General features: G+C 39.8%; 1 non-coding gene across 1 annotated transcript; it reads left to right on the top strand.

The window, feature by feature from the left end:
- The first annotated feature begins 386 nt into the window (after positions 1–386).
- On the top strand, positions 387–459 carry TRNAF-GAA (transfer RNA phenylalanine (anticodon GAA)). Its single transcript has one exon. It is a non-coding gene; the product is annotated as a tRNA-Phe (tRNA).
- Positions 460–24,073: the final 23,614 nt, after the last annotated feature.

The raw sequence follows: 24,073 nt of genomic DNA, 5'->3' as shown, positions 1-24,073 counted from the left end.
ATCGTGAGGGTTCAAGTCCCTCTATCCCCAAAAAGACTATTTCACTCCCCAACTGTTTATCCGACCCCCTTTCCTTAGCGGTTCCAAATTCCTTATCTTTCTCATTCACTCTATTCTTTTAGAAATGGATTTGAGCGTAAATGGCTTTCTCTTATCACAAGTCTTGTGATATATATGATACACATAGAAATGAACATCTTTGAGCAAGGAATCCCTAGTTGAATGATTCCCTATCAATATCATTACTCATACTGAAACTTACAAAGTCATCTTTTTGAAAATCGACGAAATTCCCCGGCTTTGATAAAATTTTTAATCTACTTTTGTCCTTTTAATTGACATAGACCCCAGTTCTCTAATAAAATGAGGATACTACATTGGGAATAGCCGGGATAGCTCAGTTGGTAGAGCAGAGGACTGAAAATCCTCGTGTCACCAGTTCAAATCTGGTTCCTGGCACATGATTAATTTGTATGGGTCTCTCTTCCCTCGAATTAATTTCTAATTAATTGATATGAATCAACATACATATTCTTTTAGAGTCTAGATTTGAATAATAGCTTTATCCAGTTTGGCGAGATATACCCCATCTATGTTCTAGATGGGTAGAGTTTCTTAGATAAAGTATCTAAAAGAATTGGATTCCATCTCCTCTTTTTTTCCTCCTCTCGTTCAACCGAATTTGAATACGTAATACATATTCGAAAGGTTAAATTGGTTAATTGTTGAAAGGCTCAAAAGTCGAATCCGAATCTAGGGGGGTTGAAATAGACAAGATTCAGCTCAGATCCAAAGAAATAGAATCCGATATTCTCTCATTTCTTTGTCTTTTCTTTCTCATATCCAGAAATTGCAATAGAAAAGAAATAAGGGAGGTTTGTGATGATTTTTCAATCTTTTCTACTAGGTAATCTAGTATCCTTATGCATGAAGATAATCAATTCGGTCGTTGTGGTCGGACTCTATTATGGATTTCTGACCACATTCTCCATAGGGCCCTCTTATCTCTTCCTTCTCCGAGCTCTGGTTATGGAAGAAGGAACCGAGAAGAAGGTATCAGCAACAACTGGTTTTAGTCGAAATAGTAGTGAAAACGAGGGTTCCAGTAGACGAACTCGCACGAAGGGCAGTGATTTAACTATAAGAGAAAGTTCTAATGATCTCGAGGTAACTCAAAAATACAGGCATTTGTGGGTTCAATGCGAAAATTGTTATGGATTAAATTATAAGAAATTTTTTAAATCAAAAATGAATATTTGTGAACAATGTGGATATCATTTGAAAATGAGTAGTTCAGATAGAATTGAACTTTTGATCGATCCGGGTACTTGGGATCCTATGGATGAAGACATGGTCTCTCTGGATCCCATTGAATTTCATTCGGAGGAGGAGCCTTATAAAGATCGTATTGATTCTTATCAAAGAAAGACAGGATTAACCGAGGCTGTTATGCTACAAGTGAATATTTACGACAAGAAATGAATCCTAATTTTAGGATGACTGACCCTTTTAATCCAGTTCATATAATGTCTTTCTCGGGAGCTAGAGGAAATGCATCTCAGGTACATCAATTAGTAGGTATGAGAGGATTAATGTCAGATCCTCAAGGACAAATGATTGATTTACCTATTCAAAGCAATTTACGCGAAGGACTCTCTTTAACAGAATACATCATTTCTTGCTACGGAGCCCGTAAAGGAGTTGTGGATACTGGCACTCATAGCTACAGCCCTAACTCGATTATTTCCTAATAATTGCTGTACCTCACAAGCCACATTGATTGGTTGACCAACACTATCTCGATCTTGAACTACCAGAGCGTTATAAATATTCGGCATCTTGCCCGGGGGAAAGGCTACATCTAGTACCGGACCGATGATTTGGATGACACGCCCCGGTTTTTTATTTGAACTATATAAACTGCCTTCTTACGCCTCCTTTCTGAGTTTTTTGAAATTTATGGTGCACACGTACGCGTGACCTACTTTTCTGTTAGAGGTCATACCAAATAAAACGAGGCTGGATCAGTAACTAGGTCGGGTAGACTTTCGTGCTCCCGGTATGTTGCCCCCACCCCGGCTCGAGCAGTCCGCTTGGGTAAGCGAGGTCTAAAACACTCCTCCAAGATTTTAAACCTAGAATAACATAGCCTTATGCCGGATCCCTAGTAGGAACGTTGTTTGTATCACATGCATTTGACTTTGGGGACTCAACACAGGGGTTGGGTCCGTCTAGGACAGATGTACCCGATAATTACAAGACCATCCTGATGCATCTTATGTGTTATATGTATATTATGTTTGATTCGGTTAGTGCATGTTGACCGGCTTCTAAAACATAAAAATAAGAATTGAGAGAAAACCAGAAGGAAGAAAATAAGAGAGAGAAAATTTACCCGGTTTTTAAAAAAATCTCGGTGTTTGAAAATCCAAAACCCTGTCAAAAATTTACCCCACAACGATTATTACAAAATAAGATTGAATTTTTTCCAAAAATAAAAGTGTCATCCCATTCTTGAAATATTGACCGAACTACGCGGGTCTAATTCTCACCGGATGTGAGATACGTAGGCAAACCTCATCGGTTCCGGCCCCAATTTTTAAAAATCCAAAACTATTTTCATTTAATTCCTTCTTTAGAAATCTTTCATTAGAATATCCCAAATAAAAAAAAATCAAAATATTTTCTTTCTTTTTAGTCTTTCATTCGGAAAAGAAAACCAAATCAAAATCCAAAAATATATATTTTTTTCTTCTTTAGAAGTCTTTCTTTTAAAAAATTCGCAAGAAAAAAAAAATCAAAATCCAAATTTTTTTTTTCTTTCTTTCGAAAATTACAAAAAAACAAAAACATAAAAAAATATATATTAAAAAAAAATTAAAATCCAAAAATATTTTTTTTATTCTTAAAGAAGTTTTCCTTTCAAAAATTTCCCTACAAAAAGAAAAATCAAAATTCAAAATTCAAAAATATTTTATTTGTTAGAAGCTTTCGTGATTTGTTTTGTATATGAGTAAAAAAAAAGAGTTAGTTTATTTACTATTCTTGATCTTCTTTTGAACTACGTGTGTCTGCTTCTCACTGGATGTGAGATACGTTGGCAATCCCCATCGGATTCGATCATAGCCATAAACAAATTGAGTAAACAAATAAACAGAAAAAAAATAAAATTATTTGAGTGAAAAAGAATGAAAAAAGTAACAGAGAAAAACAAAGAGCGAAAAATAACAAAAAGAGAAAGAAAAAGAAACCAAGATATGGAAAAAAAAATCAAAAAAAAAAAAAATTCAAAAAAGGAAAGAAAAGAGTCTCCTTAGAAGGAATCAGTTCATCCCTGTTGGTGAATCATACTCGAGCTTGTTCCAAGAGCTAGCCAGGCTAGGTCTACTATAACCAGTAACCCCAAACCGGCCAAACCCTGAGTCCCTCTCGCACAGGGCTAATATTAGATGTGAATACCACTCTGGAGCAGTGGGACATGATACAGAAGATTGTTGGACTCTTAAGAGAGCAGTGGAAGACCTCATCGAGGTCAAGGCACTAGTGCTTAGGGATGAAGAAGCCCCTAATATGATGAACAATTCTCTTCCTACTCACACCAATGGGCCAGTAGTCGGAATAATCAGTGAAGATGAGGAATTTGATCCAGCACTGAAAGCAATAGTAGCCATTGCTGCGGCAGAAGAGAAACTTGAAAATGGGCGCCAAACCTGAAAAGTTCTCTGTCAGATGGGAGTCTCGGTAGCCAGTCTTACTATCTTTTCTGCGTCTGGATTATTTCAGGGTATAATACGGACATTTTACTTTTATTGTCTTACTTTCTGATGTAAACCCTTCTATCTTTAAAAATTTTAAAAAAATCAAATCAAATGAAATTAATATTTCATTGTACATGAATGTCTTTTTTGTTAATCTTGTCACCTTCCTTTTTCTCTTTTCAGTTCTGTTAATGCTGATTTTAATAATATGACATGCTTGCGAACTTCATGCCTAGATCCTAAAATGCTATCAAACTTCGAAATAATGAATCAGGAATCAAAATGCAATGAAGATAAGTTTAAGGAAATAAAACAAAGAATCGGAACAACTAAAGGAAAATTGGCTCCAAATTGGAAAGGTCCATACATTATAGCGAGAGTACTGCCAAAAGGGAGTGTTGTACCGGGAAGCATCGAAGGAAATGTCCCTGAAACAACTGTCAACGCGGGTGCAGTCAAAATGTACTATGCTGGATCCTCTATATAGCATTTATTTTCTCCGGTTGGGATGAAGAAGACTTTCATTCTCGCTACCCAAATACTATCAACCCTTTGCAAACCTTTTGAGCCGGTTACTTTTCTTTGATCACCCTCTTTGGAACCTGAAAGTGTTATTGAAAAAGGAAAAAAAAGAGAAAAAAAAAACAAAAACAAAAGACAAAAAGAAAATGAAAAATGAAAAAAAGAAGAGGAAAAAGAAAGAGAAAAGAAAACAAAACAGAAGAAAAAGAAAAATAAAAAAAAATAAAAAAGGGTACCTTGAACTACGTTCGACTTGATTTCGAAAGGATACGTAGATAGCCTCTCTCTAGGGTTCAGTCACACCAACATAAAAATCCACATTCCTAAAAAAAAAAAAATTGAAACTGGGGCAGATGTTACAATTGGTTCGGCGATGGTTTCGCCTGAAAGGTTCCAAAGTTATAATTTAATCCAAATCCTTTTTACCCAAATCCTTTTCATGTCCTTCCGATCAATCAATGAGAATATTCAAGAATTGGAGGATATGGTTACTTTGATCTGATACAACCAAATGAGAGAAATAAAATAAGACAATTTTATTGGTGAAAACCCTCACGGGCACCGTACGGCGATGGCGAGCAGAGAAAATAAAAATGAGAAAGTCTTGTTAGTGAAAACCTGCATAGGGCACTATAAGGCGATGGTGAGAAGAGAAATGGGGGAGGTCAGTTGGTGAAAACTCGCAAAAAGCACTACTGATCGAAAAAAGGATCTTCACATCCATTGGCATCGACACAGTCCTGGGCAAGGTTTCTCGGTTTCGAGGGAAAAGTTGTGATGAATTGCTAACACAGATCAAGCATCCAGTCCAAAAGACATGTCATGTTCATTGAAGTCCGCATGTACTCCTAGATAAGTCCTTCTTTAATTTCTGTTCCTCGAAAATGACACCTCTTGTTTAAACTCATTCTCCATTCCATTGTTATTTTTCTTTGAATCCCTTTCGGTATAACTTCGTGTCAAAATAAAGGCAAAGAAAGGATGGTAAGACCAATTACATGGCTCTCGTTTGAAGCGAACAGATACTTTGAAAAGGCACCCGACCTCGTTAAGGGCATCAAGGCCACAAAGTGACCACCACTTTGAACACTCATGATTGTTTTTTGTTTGCAGTAGGAACAAAGCAGTGCAGAATGGCGATTCTTAAAGGACGAATGTCACCAAAGGTAAGTTTCCTCAAAATCTTCACTTTCCTTTATTTTTAGCATGCATCACTACTGCTCATATCTCTCATTTTCGTAGTTTAACCCAGGTAGAACCTTTTCGCCTAAGGGGATCCAACTCATAGTTTTGGGTAGAAGTACTCTTCGCTCAAGTTGGTTTACATAGCTTAACTCAGGTAGAACCTTTTCGCCTAGGGGGATCCAGCTCATAGTTCCGGGTAAAAGTACTCTTTGCCCAAGATGATTTTCGTAGCTTAACCTGGATAGAACTTTTTTGCCTAGGGGGATCCAACTCATAGTTCCAGGTAGAAGTACTCTTAGCCCAGGCTGTTTTTCGTAGCTTAACCCAGGTAGAACCTTTTCGCCTAGAGGGATCCAGCTCATAGTTCCGGGTAGAAGTACTCTTCGCCCAGGTTGTTTTACGTAGCTTAACCCAGGTAGAACCTTTTCGCCTAGGAGGATCTAGCTCATAGTTCCGGGTAGAAGTACTCTTTGCTCAGGTTATTTTTCGTAGTTTAACCCAAGTAGAAGCTTTTCCCTTAGGGGGATCCAACTCATATTTCCAGGTAAAAGTACTCTTCGTCCAGGCTTGTTTTACATAGCTTAACTCAGGTAGAACATTTTCTCCTAGGGGGATCCAGCTCATAGTTCCGGGTAGAAGTACTCTTCGCCCAGGATGTTTTACGTAGCTTAACCCAGGTAGAACCTTTTTTCCTAGGGGGATCCAGCTCATAGTTCCGGGTAGAAGTACTATTCGTTCAGGTTATTTTACGTAGCTTAACCCAGGTAGAACCTTTTCGCCTAGGGGGATCCAGCTCATAGTTTCAGGTAGAAGTACTCTTCACACAGGTTATTTTACGTAGCTTAACCCAGGTAGAAACTTTTCACCTAGGGGGATCCAGCTCATATTCCGGGTAGAAGGACTCTTCGCCCAGGCTCACTTTTCGCAATTTAACCCAGGTAGAACCTTTTCGCCCAGGGGATTCATTTTCATTTCAATAATACAGGGTACCAACCCCTGGTTGCATTTCTTTTCCGTAATACAGGGTGCCATCCCCTGATTACATTTCCTTTCAGTAATACAGTACGCCATCCCTTGATTACATTCTTTTCAGTAATACAGGGTACCAACCTCTGATTACATTCTTTTTCCATAATATAGGGTACCAACCCCTGGTTACATTTCCTTACCAGTATCAGGGTACACCAATCCCTAGTTGCTTTTCCAATATAGGATCTCTACTCCCTAGTTTCTTTCATTTTAGACATAGGGTCTCCATTCCATAGTCTCTGTTTTTTTCGGGGTACACCATTCCCGACCTTTTATTGCTTTCAATAAAGAAGTAGTTTAGAATTTTGTTGCAATAACTCACGAAATTTTCCTAGTGCAAACTGGGATAGAAAAATTTCGTTCGTTTATTTGTTTTGGTATCTGAGTAGGTTTTACCTCGAGGCACAGGGTTCGAGATGACCAAAAGAACAAGTCTCAATTCAGAATAAAATAAAAGAAAAAATAGGTGAATCCAAAATGCAAAAGCAGTTGAAAAGATGTGAAATGCTCAAGACATGATCGGAGCCACAAGCATTGGAGTCCTGTTTTGATTAGAATGAGCTATAAAACAATGAACTAGCACCTATAGTTAGCGAGCATTAATGTTTAGATTAGAGTCTGCATGAAGAACCAGTCAAGACTCAAGATCAAGTTTCAGAAGACTCATAGATAGGAATCTTGTAACTCATAGCTGATAGGCTTGTTTAGTTTCTTTTTTTTATAATAGCAGGACCGTGAACCGGAGCCTCGACAGAACCTCACTCGACTCCTCAACTCATCATTCCACCATTCTCCTTGAACTACACGTGACCTGATTTCCCTATAACCTGGGATATGTAGGCTGTCCAAAATCAGGACTCGGTTGCACCCTATCTTTTATTTCTTTTCCTTTTCAATAACAGTTTGGTAAAAAAATAGTCACATGGCTCACCTAGTCTTTGCCTGAAAACGCTTCATGTTTTCAAGCAAAGAGGGGCAACTATGAGCACCTAATTTTTGACTATATTTGAATTTTTACCACCTCTACTATGTAAATATTTTTTAGAAATCTAATATATATATTTTTTAGCTTTGTTACATTTTTTTTTATATAGGGTAAGAATTAAAAATAATTTAAAAGGTCAAATTATTACTATTAGTATTAGTATTATTTTTATTTTTTATCTTTATTTTAAAATAAAATAAAATAAAAAACCGAAAAAATTAAATATATTTTTTAAAATTTTTGGATTGGAATAAAATAATAGGAAAAATAAAAGTATGGAATAAAAAGTAAAAGTAAAAGTATGTGGAAATTGTTTAATAAAAAAGTAAAAGAAAGTGGAAAATTTAAAAAATAAAAGTAAAAGAATGTGGAAATTTTAAAAATAAAAAGAAAAAGAAAGTTGGAATTAAAAAAGAAAAGTAAAAGAAAGTGAAAATTTAAAAAAAGAAAAGTAAAATAACTGAAAATTAAAAAAAGAAAAGTAAAATAAGTGGAAATAAAAAAAAAAGAAAAGTAAAATAAGTGAAAAATAAATAAAAAACGTAAAAAAAGGGGAAATTAAAAAATAAAAGTAACGGAAAGTGGGGAATTTATTTAAAAAAAGAAAAAGTAAAATGGGAAGTGGGAATTCTTTTAATTAAAAAAAAAAATAAAATAATAAAAAAATGAAATAAAATCTGAAAAAATTTCGAAATATTTTTCTATAAATAGAAGAGAAATGTGAAGAGAAAGAAGAAGAAAAAAGAGAGGAGAGAATTGAGAGAATTTTATTTTTCTTCTTCTATGCTAAGGGAATTTCTGCTCGTGTCATTCTTTCTTCGTCTCTTCTTTCGAAAAATCTAGTTATTCATCAACCAAAATCCAACAAAAATACTTCATAATATCCCTTTTTACACGTCAAAAAATGAAGTCAATAGTCGAGGTCGAGGATTCTGTTGGAGCTCCGTTCACTAGCTTTGATGTTCTTCTTCACTTATGCTTATTCGACGTTCGTGTGAGTTACTGTACATGTTCTTGGAAACTCATTTATTGAAAATTTTGCATTAAAGGTTTATTCTTTCCTTTATTATTTTAATCTTATTTCATGTGATTTTATTTATTTGCCTTTAAACTTTATAAATAATAATATAAATTAGTCCTTAAATGCTTTATACTTAATCATATTTATGAAAATATGGTATTCAAACTTGCTTTAAAGTTGGAAAGATTTGGACCCTAATAAGTTTGGGTTTCAATTATTGGATTGTAGTCTATTGGTATATGATGGTTTATTTATTCAAACATCTAAAATCATACACTTCTTCCACAACTAATTCCATAATTCATGACCTTACAATAATCTAAAAAATATAGGAAGAATAATGAACACCGATAGAGTGCTTTAGGCACGCCTTTAATTAGTTTATCGCGATTATGTATACGTTCGCGTGGCATAATTGTGATGCCCAAAAATAAAACCGAAGTATGTGTTAACTTTGGCCAAAACAATCTTAATAATAAAATGCTATTAATTGTGTACACGTATGCGTGACAAGACTTTGGCATAATAAACAAAACGGATTCACACACGTGATCCGTTTCAAAGATAATTTCATATTTTAATAATTAAAAGCGGATAGATAAAATATAAAAACCAATAAATCACAGTTTATCCAAAATTAATTCAAGCCAAGTTGTAGTCTATAAAGCGACCGTGTTGGAACCACGAGACTTGGGGAATGCCTTACATCTTCTCTCCGGTCAATAGAATTCCTTACCCGGACTTTATTTTCGCAGACCAATAATAAAAGAATCAAATATTCCTTTGAATAGGGATTCAAATAAAAGGTGACTTGGAACATCCAAAAAATCAATTCTAAGTGGCGGCTTTGTAAATAAAATAATCCATACTCAAATTTATCACTTTAATTGGAAAAACTCTTTAACCCACAACAATCCATACATATCTTTTGTGGGGGAAAAAAATGAGGTGTGACAAATATTCACAAGTTCAAGACTTTGTTTATCAATACATATTTTGTAGTACATCGTCTCCATCTCCACTACTAGAACCTTCATCGTCGGCATGGTTCGAAAGATCACGAAGAGAAGGAGACACATCTGGGTAGGGCTCACGAGACCGGGGAATGGGGAAAGCACCACTAGCAAGAATATTGGCCAACTAACCTTGAAGGACATTAAATTGTTGGTCCATCTTTTCTAGCTAAACTTGAAGGGTATCAAATTGTTTATATCTCTTTTGTTCTTTAGCCTTTGTCTTTTCATGCTCTGCTGTCAGCTTTGCGATCTTCTTCTCCAAAGACGAGAGAGTCGACCTATCAATTGCCTCGCCCAGGGCGGAAGTCCCTATACCTTGCAATCCAGCCCTGTAGCGTCGAAATGATCTCTCTGGAAGGTCGTGTGCTATCCTCTTTTTAGGACCACCGACAATATCCAACTATATCTTCTGCGCTTCTTCGTCTGAAAGAGGTGGTCACCCGCCTTGCTCATTCGGTGGTAAGCTCTGAGTGTATTCCTCCACATTAGTCTTGTAGCGACCTTTTATTTAGAAGATAGAAATTATTAACTATATAATATTATAAAAATTAATTTCAAGTTATAGTAGTTATGAAACTTACATATGTAGTCTCTGCCCGGTCCTCCACCTATCTAGTTGGATCTGTCGGTGCCTTCTTCTTCCGGATGTGAGTCTCCATGAAGAATTCATCATGAATCATCTTCCTCCCATATTTGTTTCCTATGAATATAATAAAACATATTAACTAAATTAAATATATAAATATAGTTCAATAAAAATAAAATTAAATATTTTAAAGAATTACCAATAGTCTCCTCGCAGGCCCCATGCTCCTTGCACCCACATAGTGCAAGGATCCACCCTTCTCAGATGCTCGGACCTTCTTTCCCTGTTCACTCATCTTCTCGAATTTCTCTGTAGTCCACTGCCTCAGCAGATCCTCCCATATATGCGGTAGAACTCATCAAGGCTTCTTGCTCTTCTTCCGAGCAGAACAGAAGGAATCAAATAGTCTCTTATGACATTTGACTTCAAAATTTGCAAGAATGGCACTGTTATGCCGGTCCTCCCAGGCACACTTAGTCTACAAATGAAGTGTGTAACTTTAAATAAAATTATTGTTAATATAATGCTTAAATAGATAAGAATTGTATTAAAACCTTAAATTGGTTGAAAATTTTCTCCACGAGCTCTGGTGGAAATTCACTCCAAGCCGCATAGGGTGCATCATACAACCAGCCAAGAACTTCAGTGTTTATCTTTGTAGTCTGATGACTAGGTATGAACCTAAAACATAGAAATTACATTAAATAAACAAGACTAGCTATTATAATTTAGCAAAAACAAAGAAGTAATAAATAAATCTTACCAATCGCCCTCAGGCTTGATGATCATCATATGATAACGATCATATCACACTTCCTCTGGATCATCATCCTCCGATGAATCTAAAGTGTGCGTAGAAGGGGAGGCATCTGGCTCAGCACTACTATCCCGAAGGAGAAGTCTAGAAATTCTAGGAGACGAACTCAGTGGAGAGGGAGACGGGGTCGCTTGTCACGACCCAAACTAACCCTGTCGTGATGGCGCCTATCATGGAACTAGGAAAGCCTTCTCATTTCCAAACAAACCTATATTTTCATTTCAAATAAAAATTTCAAGGCTATTTAACATAAAAACCTTCGTAAAGGAGTTCAAATCAAAATAAATGTGCGGAAAAGAAAAGCCCAACATCGGGGGTCACTAGTCATGAGCATCTACTACAATTCGTCTGCCAATATCGAGACTAACATAGTCTGGAAAATAGCTAAATACAACTAAAGAAAGATAAGAGGGAGATGAGTTGTGCTGCGATCGCCAGGCAGCTACCTTGCTATCCCTGAGAAAACCTGCAACCGGAATAGTTAACAGCCGCTACCGTGTCCAGTTACACCTGGATCTGCACACAAGGTGCAGGGAGTAACGTGAGTACGCCAACTCAGTAAGTAATAACAGTAAATAAAGACTGAGCAGTAGTGACAAGCAATAAATCATATAAAGTTCATATCATGAAATCTCGATAAAATACAACATGCTTTAAAAATCAGTGTTTGAATCAAATCATCTAGTTTAAACCGAGTTCCAATAAAAATCATTTAAAGATATTTTTTAACAGTTTCAAACAGAGGATCAATGCAAAGGTGAGCAAAATGACGAAATCATAATCAGCCCCTCGGGCAAAACATCATTCATATACAGCCCCTCGGGCAAACCTCACAGTCACTCATGCCTCTCGGGCATACCTCACAATCGCTCATGCCTCTCGGGCATACCTCATAATCACTCATGCCTTCCAGTCACTCAGCACTCAGTAGGTACCTGCGCTCACTGGGGGTGTGTACAGACTCCGGAGGGGCTCCTTCAGCCCAAGCACTATATCAAGCCAAATCATGGCATAAATCAATCAGGCCCTCGGCCTATATCAAACATGCTGCGGCGTGCAGCCTGATCCCATAAATATCCTCACAAATTAGGCCCTCGTCCTCACTTAGTCATAAACCTCTTAAGCCACTCAGGCTCTCAGTTAAACAAGGTATTCATCCCAAACCAACATTTATATGCATCAAAACAGAGTAATAAAAATTGAGTTATGCAGTAAACATGTATAACCATGACTGAGTATAGATTTTCAATCGAAAACAGTGAGAGGATAGTAAGAAAAGGACCCTAAGGGTCCAAACAGCACTGGCACAAGGCCCAAACATGGCATTCAGCCCAATTTATAGAAACTCATTTCTAAAACTCATAAGTATCATATAGTTTCAACAAAATATGCAACTTTACAGTTGCTACGGAACGAACCAAGTCACAATCCCCAATGGTGCACGCCCACATACCCGTCACCTAGCATGTGCGTCACCTCAAAATAGTAGAATGATACAAAATTCGGGGTTTCATACCCTCAGAACTAGATTTACAATCGTTACTTACCTCAAGCCGATCAAATCCCTACTCCGCGATGCTCTTGCCCCTCGATTCGGCCTTCAAATGCTCATAATCTATTCACAATCAGTACAATACCATCAATTTATGCTAAAGGAATGAATTCCACAAGAAAAACTACCAATTTAGACCAAAAACCCGAAATCGGCTCAAACCCAGCCCCCGGGCCCACTTCTCGAAATTCAAAAAAATTTACAAAACTAGAAAGCCCATTAACTCACGAGTTCATACATACAAAATTCATCAAAATCCGACCTCATTTGGTCCCTCAAATCCTTAAATCAAACTCTCCAAAATCCCAAGCCCTAACCCCCTATTTTCACTTCAAAATCCTACTAATTAATGATGAACAAAGCCATAGATTCACGAAATATATACCATTATGGGTTAGGATCACTTGCCCCAACGTTGCTCCTTGAAAACCTTTGAAAAATCGCCTCTCTCTCGAGTTTCTTAAGTCCAAAAATTGAAGATGAAAGACAAAACCACGAGCTGGAGGTTTTCTGCCCAGCACTATCGCACCTGCGGCCCCTTCTTCGCAGGTGCAGAACTCACTTAAGAGCCCAGGTTCCGCATCTGCGGCCCAAATCGTGCGCCTGCGGAAGCGCACCTGTGCATCTCGCTCCGCTTCTGCGATGCCTGCCAAAATCCTCCTCTCCGCCTCTGCGCTCTACCACTCTGCATCTGCGACCTCACCTACGCACCTGCGGACCCAGCCTACCTCAACACCATCCGTACCTGCGAACTCTCACGCGCACCTACGACCTCGCACCCATGACTCCCCTTCCGCAGGTGCGGAAACACCAGCAAAATTCACACCCACAGCTCTCAAACACCATAAACCAATCTGTCGACCATCCGAAACACACCTGAGGCCCTCGGGACCTCAACCAAAAATACCAACAAGTCATAAATCAACATACAAACTTAGTCGAACCTTCGAATCACTCAAAACAACATCAAAACACCAAATTACCCTCGGATTCAAGCCTAAGAACTTCAAATCTTCCGAATTCCACAAACAACGCCTAAACTTACCAAACCACGTCCGAATGACCTCAAATTTTACACACACATCAAAAATGACACCACGAACCTACTCCAACTTCTGGAAATCCATTCCAACCCTGATATCAAATTTTCCACTGCCGACCGAAATCACCAAATTTCTAACTTTTGCCAATTCAAGCCTAATTCTACTACGGACCTTAAAATCACATTCCGGACGCACTCCTAAGTCCAAAATCACCTAACAGAGCTAAGGGAACCATAAAAATTCAAATTCGAGCTCGTTTACACATAGGTCAACATCCGATTGACTTTTTCCAACTTTAACTTCTAAATAGGAGACTAAGTATCTCATTTCACTCCAAAACCACTCCGGATAACCAACTAACCCGGTATAACATAATACAACTGAATAACACATAAAGAAGAAGAAATGGGGGGAAACGAGGCTATAACTCCCAAAATGACCGGCCGGGTCATTACATCGCTGATGAAGATGGATGCGATCTAGACCCCTACTGTGATCTGGGTGGCTGAAATCTAGATGGATGCGATCCAACTGGTGGTGAAGCGAATGGAGTAGATGATGGGCATATCACCACATGGCCCTGTGACTGCTGACTCGATGGACCCATATAACTATATGTAGGATCATGTGGGGGAAGCTTGGTATAACCCTGTGGTAGAGAATGGTAAGAATATTGCTGGGAGGGCGAATGATAGGTATTATGATGAGTAGATGGATGTGGTGGAAAAGATGTATGCCTAGAAGATTACTGCCGGCCATCAGCCTGCTAGCCATCAACAATAAAGGGATGCAAGTGTGGAGTGGAAGGAAGCGAGGGTGTAGCACCATCCTCATGATCAATAGGCCTCTTATCCTTCCTAGACCTACCTCGACCCCTACTAGTCATCTGCATAAATAAAAGAAAATGTTAGTATTGAGAATATAAATCTATATAAGTTGAGAGCTCTTGAAAAAACTAACATGCTAGTCATCTTCGAAGTATCCTTCCTCGTCCGAAAATTCTTCTTCTTCACTTATTTTATTTTCATTAGCTGATTCTTTGTCCTCATTTTCTATGATTGTTATTTCCTCTATATCAACTTCTTATAATATGCGTTGATGATGATCCAAGTCATTTTCTAACTGATCATCCACCATTTGGTTAACACTTGAGGTATCATTTTGGTAAGCAACATCTAGAACATTCTCAACTTCCACCCTTACCAACAAGCTTAGTTTTGATTACAATCAACCAATCATCGTTATCCCTTCTCAATGGATATGGAGCATAATACACTTGCCTAACTTTTACTACAATTATAAAAAAGGTCATAGCGATCATACTCCCTCTTTTTATTAACCTCAATTATGTTGTACTGTGAGTATATATTTGTACTTCTTCTACGTGTTGGGTCAAACCACATGCATCAAAAAAGTATGATCTTCTTATTTGGCCAACCTGAATATGATAATTCTAGAATCTCTATGATCAGACCATAAAAATTATTTTCCTCATCCTGGTTGCCTTCATCACTTTTGACACCCCCCACTGTTATTGCATTTTTTATACTTGGAGCATTTCGCGGTGTGAAATTTGTAACCATTCACAAAATACTTAGACATAGTTGTAACCGTAGGTGCAGGTCCCCAAGATATATCTTTCAAAAATTGATTAACACCTACATGTAGTGTTAAATAAATCACAAGTGAGCAAATATATTCATAAGTGACCAAGTATGTATATTAACATGTGAGAAAGTATGTAAGATTCACTTACACACTCTTTAAACCATGCCTCAAATGTAGAATATACAGCATCATGGCCAAATTGATTCACGAAGTCACTAAGCGATATATTGAAAAGTTTGTTAGTTGCATAAACTGAATTAAATAGTAGTCCATGTAAATTAATATTACGTCAACACTTACTTAAGAAAGGGTTGAACTTTTGGACAATTTAGCAACACATGATTTGAAGATGATTTGTATTCCTGTAACGACCTGGCCGGTCGTTTTGAGAGTAATAGCCCCGATCCCCTATTAACTTCTTTTCCCAAATCTTTTTCTGCTATTGTGACTTGTCGGGATGATTGGTTTTGAGTTTTAGAGTGTTTTGGGACTCTTAGTCCCTAAATGAGAGCTTAAGCCTTAGGATTTGGACCGTAGTTGAAGCTGTGTGAAGACGACTCTGAAATGGAATTCCTTCCATTCCATTAGCTCTGTTTGGTGATTTTGGATTTAGGAGCGTGTCCGGATTGTGTTTTGGAGGTTCGTAGCTCATTTAGGCTTGAAATGGCGAAAGTCGAAATTTTGGAATTTTGGGCCGGTAGTGGAATTTTTGATATCAGGGTCGTTTTCCGATTCTGAAAGTTGGAGTAGGTCCGTAATGTTGATTATGACTTGTGAAAAAATTTGAGGTCAATCGGACGTGATTTGATAGGTTTCAGCATCGGTTGTAGAATTTTGAAGTTGCAAGTTCTATAAGTTTGAATTGGAGGGTGATTCGTGATTTTAGTGTTGTTTGATGCGATTTGAGAGCTCGACTAAGTTCGTATGGTATTTTAGGATTGGTTGGTATGTTTGGTCGAGGTCCTGGGGGCCTCGGGTGTGTTTCGGATGCTCAACGAGTCATCTTTGGACTTAGAGAAGTAGCAGATTTCTGGTGTTCCGTTGCAGGCTTTTTCTTCATCGCGTTCGCGAGGGAGTCCTCACGTTCGCGAAGAAGAACTAGAGGCATGAGAGATTTCGTGCTTCACGTTCGCGATGGAGATCCCGCGTTCCCGAAGGGTCAAGCTGAGTGGTCTTCACATTCACGACATGTGCATTACGTTCGCGAGGGAGGATTTTTGGGACGAAGTAAATTGTACTTCGCGAACGCGAGGGTGTGGCCGCGTTCGCGAAGAAGGACGCGTCTGGGCAGTATTAAAGTTCCAAAAAAGGAGGTTATGCCATTTTTATCAAAAACATAAGTTGGGAGCTCGGATTTTGGACGAGGGATTGAGGGATGTTCAGTGATATCGATTGGGTAACATTTCTTAACTCCTTTATGGTTATATTCCACTAATCTATGCTTGAATTCATCGTTAAATTTCAGATTTGGGGTGAAAAATTAAAAAATATATTCTTAGGCCGAATTTTGGGGTGTTGATCAAGTTTTTGGTATCGGATTTGAGCAATTTTGGTAAGAGTAAACTCGTGAGTGAATGGGTGTTCAAATTTTGCGACTTTTACCCGATTCCGAGATGTGGGCCCTCATAAGCGATTTTTGCGTTAATTTCAGAATTTTTGTTAAAATGTTGATTTCATTAATTAGTTGAGTCTATTATGGTTGTATTATGATATGTAATTGCTTTTGGCTAGATTTGGGCCATTCAGAGCCGGATATTCGTGGGAAAGGCATTGTGACCGATTGATTGAGCTTGGTTCGAGGTAAGTGGCTTGCCTAACCTTGTGTTGTGGACTCCCCCTTAGGATATCTTGATATTATTTGGTGCTGGGCGTCATGTACGTGAGGTGACGAGTACGTACACGGGCTATTATTGCAAAAATCTTGTTTAACCTTTTTAAATCATAAATTGTTTCTCTTATTAAGTTGTACTAATATGTTTAATTATGTAGTTTAGACTAGAAAAGCATGTTTACGTGTTTTAACTGCCTAATTGACATTCTGTGCGTCATGTTTAGCTTAGTCCTCATTTGCCTTATCTGTGTCCAGTATAAACTATATAACTCGATGTCATACCTATCATTTCATCTTGCGTTGCATATTTACTTTGGGACTACAGACGTATTCCAGGTGATCCCCCTGTACTGCATATTTACTTTAGGACTACGGACGTATTCCGGGAGATCCCCCAATACTGCATATTTACTTTGGGAATACGGACGTATTCCGGGAGATCCCCCTGTACTGTATATTTATTTTGGGACTACGGACGTATTTCGAGAGATCCCCCTGTACTGCATATTTACTTTGGGACTACAGACGTATTCCGGGAGATCCCCCTATACTGCATATTCATTTGAAACTACGAGACGGTATCCCGAGTGATTTTCCCACTGTGTTTACCTTGTTTTGAGCCGAGGGCTCCCTTAACTGTTAAATTTTTGAGAATTTATTTAACTATGTTACCATAAATTTCACTTATATCTTTTACTGTTTAATTTATTATATTTACTCCGGTAGGGCCTTGACCTGACCTTGTCACTACTCGACCGAGGTTAGGCTTGACACTTACTGAATACCATTGTGGTGTACTCATGCCCTTCCCTACACATGTTTTCATGTGCAGATCCAGGTGCGAGCTATCAGCCTCGGGGTTAGTACGTGCTGCTGATTCTAGGAGACTTCAAGGAACTTCTGCTTGTGTCCGCAGATCTTCAGAGTCCCCTTCTGCTCCCTCACCTAGATACTTTCTTTATTATCCTCAGACTTTTGTATAGAGCTACATGGATTATAGCAGCTTGTGACTTAGTGATATTCCGGGTCTTGGAAAATTATTTTGTATATGCCGAGTGGTACTACTCTTGGCTATTTATAATATGTTGTTTATCTTTAAAATGCTGTATTTCTTTATATTTTTTGCAATATTAGGCTTACCTAGTCGTAAAGACTAGGTGCCATCACGACACCTTACAGAGGGATAATTTGGGGTCGTGACAATTTGGTATCAGAGCACTAGGTTCATAGGAGTCGCGAGTCACAAGCCGGTTTATTAGAGTCTCGCGGATCGATGTGGAGTCGTCCGTACTTATCTTCGGGAGGCTATGTAATTGTTAAGAACAATCATATTTCTTGATTTCCTTGTCGTGCGAGTTATTGACACCAGAAATTCTAAGATTCTATTCTATTCTTTCTCACAGATGGTGAGGACCTGTACTGGGAGGACCGACGATCAGGCACCCGAGATCCCTGCCAGAGCTACCAGAGGCCGGGGTCGGGGTAGAGGACAACCACGCGGTGCAGCCCGAGCACCTGCGAGAGCTGCGTCAGAGGAGCCCCAATAGCTCCGGTTGGAGGGCCAGCATCGGAGATCCCTATTGCTACTCCAGCCCTCCAAAAGACTTTAGCTCAGTTCTTGAGCATGTTCAGCACTCTGGCTCAGGCTGGACTATTTCCGATAGCTCCCGCTACTTCTCAGGCCGGGGGAGGGGCACAGACTCCTGCAACCCGCACTCCTGAGCAGAGGGTCCAGGTTGATCAGGCCCAGAGTATATTCCTATGCCCCTAGTGGCTCCGGTTGAACGTGAGAATAGGGTAGCTGCTTCTGAGGTAGAGCAGCTCAGACTTGAGAGGTACAAGAAGTACCACCCACCTACTTTCAGTAGACTAGCTTCAGATGATGCTCTGGGTTTTCTTAAGGAGTGTTATCGTTTTCTCCACACTATGGGAATTGTGGAGACGAGTGGGGTTTCTTTCACCGCTTTCCAGCTGAGGGGAGCAGCAAGTAGCTCCAACCACCTCCGCTGACGTAAATTAAGGTCCTTCTTCCTGGACAAGAACTACAAACTCCGGTGGTCAGTGTAAATCTCATAGGGAACACCGTACAAATAATGACGCCAAATCTTCAGGGCGTGAACAATAGCTGCTAACTCGAGATCATGAACTGGATAATTCTTCTCATGCACCTTCAACTGTCTAGACGCGTAGGCAATCACCCTACCATCCTGCATCAATACCGCTCCAAGGCCAATCCTCGAGGCATCACAATAGACAGTGTAGGACCCTAAACCTGTAGGCAATACTAATATTGGGGTTGTAGTCAAAGCTGTCTTGAGCTTCTGAAAGCTCTGCTCACACTCCTCGGTCCACCTGAACGGAGCACCCTTCTGGGTCAGCCTGGTCATAGGTGTTGCAATGGATGAAAATCCCTCCATAAAGCGACGGTAATACCCCGCCAAACCAAGGAAACTGCGGATATCCGTAGCTGATAACGGTCTAGGCCAACTCTACACTGCCTCTACCTTCTTCGGATCTACCTTGATCCTATCACAAGACACTATGTGGCCCAATAATGCCACTGAATCAAGCCAAAATTCACACTTAGAAAATTTTGCATACAACCTCTTCTCCCTCAAATTCTGAAGCACAGTCCTCAAGTGTTGCTCATGATCTTCCCGAGACCGGGAATATACCAGGATGTTGTCAATAAACACAATGACGAAGGAATCAAGATAAGGCCGGAATACACTGTACTTCAAATGCATAAAGGCTGCTGGGGCATTGGTCAGCCCAAATGACATGACAAGAAACTCATAGTGACCATATCTGGTCCTGAAAGCAGTCTTTGGGATATCCGGCTCCCGAATCTTCAACTGATGATAGCCAGAACGCAAGTCAATCTTGGAAAACACCCTGGCACCCTGTAACTGATCAAATAAATCATCAATGTGAGGCAAGGGATACTTGTTCTTCACTGTAACCTTGTTCAGCTACCGTTAATCAATACACATACGCATAGAACTATCATTCTTCTTCACAAATAAGATCGGAGCACCCCAAGGTGATACACTGGGCCTAATGAAACCCTTATCAAGAAACTCCTGCAACTACTCCTTCAACTCAGGAGGAGCTATATGGTATGGAGGAATAGAGATGGGCTGAGTGCCCGACAACAAATCAATGCCAAAATCAATATCTCTATCGGGCAGCATGCCTAGAAGATCAACTGGAAACTCATCTGGGAAGTTCCTCACTACTGGAACCGACTCGGCTATAGGGGTATTAATATTGACATCTCTCATATAGGACAAATACGCATCACACCCCTTCTCAACCATTCGTTGAGCCTTAAGAAATGAAATGACCCTGCGGGGAGTATACTCTAAGGTACCTCTCCACTCTAATCTCGGCAAACCTGGCATAGCCAGCGTCACGGTCTTAGCGTGACAATCAAGAATAGCATAATGAGGCGACAACTAGTCAATGCCCAAGATAACATCAAAATCTACCATACTGAGTAATAACAAATCGTCTTTGGTCTCAAAACCACTAAGAGCAATCAAACACGACCGATATACGCGATCCACAATGAGATAATCTCCCACAATAGTAGATGCATAAACAGGGTAACTCAAAGAATCCCGAGATATCCCCAAATGTGGAGCAAAATAAGAAGACATATATGAATACGTAGAGCCTAGGTCAAATAATACTAATGCATCCCTATGACAGACATGGACGATACCTGTGATGACTGAATCTGAAGAAACGGCCTTTGAATGGGCTGGAAGGGCATAGTACCTGGCCTGGCCTCCCCCTCTAGGGCGACCTCAACCTCCCCGACCTCCCCGACCTCCACCTCAAACTGGCTGAGGAGGTGGGGTAGCAGCTAGTGCTGAAAGAATGGTCGGAGGACCCGGTGGAGCACGTGGAGGCTGATAAGTCTGTGGAGGTGCACCCCTCCTAGCTCTGGGGCAATATCTAACCAGGTGACGAGTGTCACCACACTCAAAACAACCTCTCGGAGGATGCGGCGGCTGAGACTGAATCGGACCTGGCCTACTGGACTGGCCGGTAATAGCACCTTGAGTAGGAGGCATACTCGATACTGGCAGTGCATAATAGGGCTCCTGAGGTCTAGGAGGAGCTGGAACACCGCTAGCTGTTGGAAGAGCTGAATGAACAGGGCGACTCACAAAACCCCTACCATAGCGTGCTGCTAGTGCACGAGCTCCTGAATAATGACCAGTCTCTCGAGACCTATTGGCCTCTCTCTCCAATCTGTCCCGGGCAAACATGCCCTCCACCCTCCCGGCAATGCTCACTGCCTGCTGATAAGTGATGTCCATCTCCAACTCCCTGGCCATACTGGTCCGAATACTGGGGTGAAGTCTCTCAATGAAGCGACAAACCCTCTCTCTGACTATAGCAACCAGAGCTGGCGCATGGTGAGCTAACTCACTGAAATAGACTGCATACTCTGACACAGTCATAGCACCCTGATGCAACTACTCAAACTCTGCACGCCAAGCATCCCTGAGCCTCTGAGGAACATACTCACGTAAGAACATCTCTGAAAACTGAGGCAAAGTGAGTGAGACTGCCTCGTCTGGACTACTCAGCTCATAGGCACGCCAACATTAGATCCATGACGACATTATCCAGAATGAGCTCTACCGCATTGACCGCGCCATAGAGGAGACGCCCTCATCTGTGCTGAATCCCTCCGATTATGAAAACCTAAATTTATCGAGCCCTGACCTGATTCAGATTAAATAGATCCCTCATAATGCGGCCTCTGCAATTGTCGGACACTATCAACAGAATATGGTGGCATAGGATCGCACCGAAAATCTCAAGTTGTCTAGCAGACCTAGCCCTCTTACACTGACCCTCATCACGATCCTCGTATTGCTGCCGTTTCTGATCAACCAAATTCTGAGTATAAGCTTAGATGCGGGAAATATCCATACTATCGAGCATAGCGGCCGTGGAACACTCATTAATCAGGTGCGGCCCAAGTCCTACCACAAACTGATGCACTAGGTAACTCATCTCAGCCACAATCGAGGGAGCATACCTCGCCAAGGAATCAAACTCGAGACTATACTCCCGCACACTCATATTCCCTTGTTTAAGAGCCAAGAACATGTCTACCCTTTCTTGACAAATCTCTGCCGGCAAGTAATGACGTAAGAAAACCCCTGAGAACTCTTCCCATACCGCTGGAGGTGCATTTGTCCCTCTAGACAATTCCCAAGTTTCATACCACTGAACCACAATTGGTAAGAGGCCAACTCTACTGACTCAGAGTATGATACCATGTTGTCACGACCCAAAATCCACTATAGATCATGATGGCGCCTAACGTCGCCGTCAGGCAAGCCAACGGTAATTTACTAATTCAATTACCCATCTTTATTACCTTTGAAATCAAAATTTCCATTATCTAATAAGTATAAAATAGGATTTACAGAGTGAAACAATGATGGTTATGTGAACTACCGTACCAAACATCCAGTAGGAACCTCCAAAACCCAGTGTCACAAGTGCATGAGAGTCAACTAGGAAAAATATGATAAATGCAACATCTGTCTGGAATACAAATTAGACAGGAGTATATAAATAACTTTGATGAAGACTCTGTAGCTACGGATTCGTAGCATGGAATGCAGCTCACCGTAAGTCCCCGAGATAGATGCGCATCTGTGCCCAAAAGATCACTAGACATACATGTACCTGCACAAAACTGTGCAGCAAGTGTAGTATGAGTACGTAAACAATGTGTACTCAGAAAGTATCAAGTCTAATCTCGAAGAAGTAGTGACGAGAGGTCGACTTTGATACTCACTATGGGTCAATAATATTAAAATGGAAATATTTAACTAGACATGGTTTATGTGAATAACAATAATTTTTCTTAACAAGCGGGAATAAATAGTTCTTTCAAATACAATAATTTCCAATTAATCAATTATCTTCACAAGCTGCAATAGAATACCAAGGTATCGTGTAGTTATTATTATTAAGCACAATTTCTGCCGAGGTCGTACGGCCCAATCCAGAGTATCATGTACACAGCCGAGGAACGTGCGGCACGATCTATAGATGCATCTATACTTCCGAGGCATTCGGCCCGCTCTAAACGAAAGGGGGACATTTTCTTATGAACCTTCGGAATGAGAAGTATTTATAAGGCTAACACATAAGGATATACAATTTCCATTAACAGTCAAGTAATTTGCACTAAAATTCAAGTATGTGAAATTTCGGTTTTTTACTATTTCTTCTAACAATTTCCAATATAATTCCAGTACTTTAATAAAATAAAGGATGCAATTATTACAAGAAATTCATGATTTGAGTCCTAAACTACCCGGACATAGCATAATTAGTAGCTAAACACGGACTCTCATCACCTCGTGCCTACGTAGCCCCCACAATTAGCAACAATTATTAATTAAAATCACCTATGGGGTAAATTTTCTCTTACAAGGTTATACAAGAGACTTACCTCGCTCCGAAGCTCCATAGTCGGCTCCAACGCCACTCTAACACCTCAAACCGATGCTTGTCGATCCAAAACTATGCAAACAAGGTGAAAACCAATCAAAATGTGTTACAATACCCATAATTAATCAATTTAAAAAATTTCCAACTCCGCTCGAAAAGTCGATAATATCAACCCTCGGGCCCACGTGCCCGGATTCCAAAAATTTTCGAAGATAAACTTTACCTATAATATCACGAACTCCAATATATGATTTATTCCTAATTCCATGTCCGATTCGTGGTCAAAATCCAAAAATACCAAATTTTTAGGTTTTTCTTCAAAATCCCAAACTTCTACAAATTTTCATGCTTGAATCCATATAAAATCCTTATATTTAACTCACAATAGGTAGGGATAACTTACCTTGCAATTGATGATGAAAACCTCCACTTGAAGCTCTCCAAGCATCACCCCAAACGAAGAGAGAATGAAAGAAATGGGCCAAATCTCGTCTTAAAAACAACTCACTGCCTAGCCTCGGCATTTGCACCTGCGGTCCTTTTTCCTCTTCTGCGCCTCTGCTTCTGCGGAGGATTAATCGCAGGTGCGGCTCTCCCCAAGGCCGGCTCCTTTGCTTCTGCGCTC

This window comes from Nicotiana tomentosiformis, chromosome 2, assembly GCF_000390325.3.
Source record: "Nicotiana tomentosiformis chromosome 2, ASM39032v3, whole genome shotgun sequence".
In the NCBI taxonomy this organism is placed as follows: domain Eukaryota; kingdom Viridiplantae; phylum Streptophyta; class Magnoliopsida; order Solanales; family Solanaceae; genus Nicotiana; species Nicotiana tomentosiformis.
The sequence above is the reverse complement of the archived record's forward strand: the minus strand, read 5'-3'. Positions and strand labels throughout refer to the sequence as shown.